The following is a 4,993-nucleotide window of genomic DNA, read 5'->3' as shown; positions in this document are numbered from 1 at the left end:
AAGCCACTGTAATGAACAGTCATCTACTACCAGAATTTTATTTCAACCTAGTTTCAGATTCTGAGAATGGGATGCATTTCTTCTTATATATACTCACGATAAATTGTGGCATTGCCCTGTTAGCATTAGATTTCGTCAGATAATTGTTCAGACCCACTATGATTATAGAAACCATGTTGTCAAGCATAAGAATGGCCTCCACTGTCTGGCTCTGGGTAGCAATCACTCCCTACCTTCTCCCTGTACGTAGTTATATGTTAACAACCCATGCTTGTTCAGTAATTCCTTATCTATGATTAAGTTGCACTAAGGCCAGTGCTATGAGATAATTCACAATGTTTCTTGTGTGCATGACAGTGCTATAAGATAATTCACAATATCTCTTGTGTGCATGAAAAATATGGGTTAAACAGAAATTTTGGCTGAGAATCAAAACATCTGCTTTCTTTAAAGTGGGGAATAATAACTAGGCCAAAGATCACATATTTGGAGGAACAACTGGACAGAATGAATTGGAAACTTTGGTTCCAACTTAATTATTTTGTTCCGTGTAGATTCTGTTTATATTGTCTGTCTTAATTAGTAAACACTTGAGGGCACAATTCTATACATTCTATTCCTTCTGTGATTAGATGTGTCCTTGGGGTAATTATCATTTAATTTTTGAATTGTTTTTGCATATTTGGTAAAGGGGGTTTTATATTAGAAAATACGTAGATTCATGGGGCGCCTGGGTGGCTCAATCGGTTAAGCATCTGACTTTGGGTCAGGTCATGATCTCAGTTCGTGGGTTTGAGCCCAGCGTCTGGCTCTGTGCTGACAGCTTGGAGACTGGAACCTGCTTCAGATTCTGTGCCTCCCTCTCTTTCTGCCCCTCCCAACTCTCTCTCTCTCAAAAATAAATAAACATTAAAAAAAAAAAAAAGAAAATATGTAGATTCAAGAATGTTTAAGTGTGCCAGGCAAAGTGGCAGCAGTATAGTTTATGAATATCCCTAAATCATTCCACAAAATAAAACATAAAAAAAATAAAACTAAGAAAAATTATTACGTTCAACTTATACAATAAAACCAAGTGACATGGTAACTCCATGAACCCCAAAATATGTGCAGAGAAGTCCAAGTCACTGAGGAATAATATTAGGAAAATATTTTTTTAAATATCCGATGGCCTAATCATAGCTTAACAAAAATATGTTCAAAATCTTATAAAAGACACAAAAATAGCTTAAGAAAATTAAAAGGCGTATCATGCTCTTAAATAAGAAAATTCAACACCATAAAAATGTCACTCTTTGCTAAGCTAACTCAATGTAAAACTAATAAGAATACTATTAAGATCTGTTTTTATTTGTTTGAGTCAGACAATCAGTTTGAAAAACAATATAACAAAGAGTATCCACGAAAACTTTAAAAAGAATGGCTTTGAGAGGTTGTATTCTTACCAAATGCTCATATTTAAAACCTCAATAATTAGAAAGATTATGATAATGATGTATTAATAGATAGCAGAACCAACAAAGCAAATAAAATAATATACAAACAAGTTGTATGTATAAATATAAAATGCAGAGATGTTAGCTTCTTTAATTTGCAGGAAAAATGGTCTTTTTAATAAACTTTAAAGGGATAACTGGTTTACTGTATGAAAATATATATAATTGAACACATTCTCATAATCTAAAGAAAATTAATTCCAAACTGACCAGATACTTATATCCAAAAATCTAAAATATTCAAGTAGTACAAGGAAACATGGATAAATTTAAGTTGGGAGTGGAATAATTTTTTTCCTACTGATGCTTTAAAATCCAGATGCAACAATAGAATGATTGATAAACTTCACTTACAAGCAAAGTTTTGGATGGCTAAAACACCATACAAAATTTTATTTGCTAATGTTATTAGAGACCAAAAGTAATACCCTTAATATATAAAGAGCTTTGAAAAATTGAGAGAAAAAGCCTGAAAACTTGATTGAAGCAGGTAGGAAATATGAATGGAATTCACAAAAAAGGAATGTGAATTGTCTTAATGGTATAAAAAAGAGACTCAACATCATTCATAGTAATAGATGTAAATTAAAACTACATTCAGGAGAGTATTTTCTATTTTACAAGTGGGTAAAATCCCAAAGTTTGACCACACATTTTTCTGTTGAGACTGTAGGTAAATAAGCTGTTTTATATATCACTTCAAGGAATATAAAATAATTCAACCAGAGGGGAATTTAACACTATGTAGTAAAATTACATATGCATTTATCTTTCGATTCAACAATCACACTGCTAAGAATCTATCCCAAAGACACACTAGAAAAGCAAACAACAAACAAAAAAGACAAATGCATAATTTATAAGAGCATAATAGAAAGAAAAACCAATATGGAATTAATTGAATATGCCATGAAACATCCATTCAATGTTTTATTATGCAGCTTAAAAAAGAAAAGGAATACAGACTGTCTCTAAATACTTCTATGGAAGAATTTCAGGTTATATTTTTCTAGTTTAAAATTAGAGAGAGAAACGTGTCAGATTAAATTTCCATTTATCTAAGAAAAGAACAAGTTGAAACTTAATATATAGTTATGTTCAATTTTCATTTTGTCTTTGATATGCAGTAGTTGCATTTTTAAAAAGTTTCTACTGGTATAAAATTATGCAAATTATTTATGCAAGCTTAAAGTCAAATCAACAAAATTAGATTTGTTTAAAGAAATGAATTTCCTATCTTTGACCTTGCCAGCCTTTTTCCTCTCTTCCTTGAATGATCATTTTATTATGTGAAGCTTCTGTGGCCTTCTATGAGTTTAAACACAAACAAATATGTAAATGTATGTATGTACATGGGGGTATACGTATGTGTTGTATAAGTGTTTGTGTGCGTATTACACTGGATGTATGAGCATAGAGAAAATAACTATTATAATTTATTTTTTTCAGTTATAAAATGTGTTTACTTGTAAATGCATTTGGTCATCCCAACACTTCACATTCAAGAACAGTTTATCTCAGCCATGGTAGTAATAGTAATACTGTTCATTACATATGTGGCACTTTTCTAAGACTTTTATATATATATATTAGCTGATGTAATACACTAGCACTATTTAATAAGTACTGTTATCATTAAGCTTGTATTTTACAAAAGTCCTGAAGCACAGAGAGGTTAAACAACTATCCTGACGTTACCACACATGGTAAATTGCCAAAGGAGGATTTATACACAAGCATTCTGAGCCACATCCCAGGTCACTAACCATTATGCATACTGCCCATATTGTAAGGGTACAATTGGCCATCTTCACTATTGGCATGTTAGGAGAGGAAATTAAGAATCTTAAGAAAAGTCTTTATGGATAGGAAGAAAAAGTTCTCAAACTAATGACCTAGAACTGGAGCGCTCTTCTCCAGTTTCCCAAGCAATGAGGTATTCACACAGTTTTGGAGACTTTGACAGTCTGGAGTAATTCCAGGGCCCTTAGAACAAAAAGAGAGGAGTTTTACAATGATGATATACTTAATATGCATGGAGACTTCTTGCATAATTCAAAGTTACTTTAAAACACAGTATTTGACTGTATTTCCATAGTGGGAAATACCCTAAAAGAGAGAAATGAAAAAAAATCTTAAATTATTTTCGGTATCAAATTGTTACAGTAGTGGCAGTATTGTTTATTATAAGACATGCATAAAAGTCATAGCACAAAGCAAATGAATTCTTGTTACGTAATATTAGGAACTGAGATTTCTGATATAGTGGAACAGGGAATAGTATGTTTATTAGTTTCCTATGGCTGTTGTAACAATTTATCACATTTTTTCGATGGCTTAAAATAAGTTATTCTCTAAGAGTTCTGTAGGACAGAAGTCTGAAGTTTCACTGGGATAGAATCACTCTGAAGAATTAGTTTCCTTGCCTTTTACTTCTTCTAGAGGCACATTTCTTAGCTTGTGATCCCTTTCTCCACCTTCAAAGCCAGCACTGTAGCATTTTGCTTCAGTGATCACATTGCCTTCTTCTATGTCAAATCTCTGTCAGTCTTACTCTTAAAGAATATTTGTAGTTTCATTTATAGCCCATGTAGACAATCTAGAACAATCCCCATAATTCAAGATCCTTAATTTAAGCACGTCCGTTATGTCCCTGTTACTATATATAATACACATGGGTTCTATGGGTTAAGACCTGGGTATCTTTGGGACCATTATCTAGCCTACAATAGTCTACCTTCTGCCCCAGCAATTCACATACAAACCTTGTACAAAACACCTTCACTTATTCTATCATCCTAAAAACTATCAACCTATTACAGCATCAACATCAACATAAATATTGTCATCTCAAAAGTCTCAAATCTCACCTAAATAATAAATCAGGTATTATTTGAGTATGATCCATCCTGGGAAATATTCCTTTCTATCTATTAGCCTATGCAACTAAGAAACAAGTTATCTCTTCCCAAAATACAATGATAGGTCAGGCATAGAATAACAATAGACATCTACCAAAGGGAAAAATGCAAGGAATAAAGGTATTACTTAACTATAGTAATAATGTTTCTCCAGAAAAACTGAATCAAAAGAGTGTGTGTGTGTGTGTGTGTGTGTATAAGAAAGAAAAAAAGAGAAAGTGAGATTCTGAAGAATTGTCTCATGCATATGTAGGAACTGGACAGTCCAAAATCTGTAGGGAAACCAGCAGGCTGTATACCCAGGGAAGACCTGATATTGCAACTTGAGCCCAGAGGCAGTATGGAGGCAAAATTCCTTCTACCCCCAAAGACCCTCAGTCTTTTTTCTCTTTAAGGCCTTGAACTTACTGAATGAGTCCTACTCACATTATGGATGGAAATCTAATTTACTTAAAATCTACTTTTAAAATTTTAGTCTTTTCTAAAAAAAAGATCTTCACAGTGACATTAAGACTGGAGAATCTGTTTCCCTGCCCTTTCAAGCTTGAGGAGCTGCATTTTTTTTTTTTTTTGTCT

The sequence above is a fragment of the Panthera uncia genome, assembly GCF_023721935.1.
Source record: "Panthera uncia isolate 11264 chromosome B2 unlocalized genomic scaffold, Puncia_PCG_1.0 HiC_scaffold_24, whole genome shotgun sequence".
Classification (NCBI taxonomy): domain Eukaryota; kingdom Metazoa; phylum Chordata; class Mammalia; order Carnivora; family Felidae; genus Panthera; species Panthera uncia.
The sequence above is the reverse complement of the archived record's forward strand: the minus strand, read 5'-3'. Positions refer to the sequence as shown.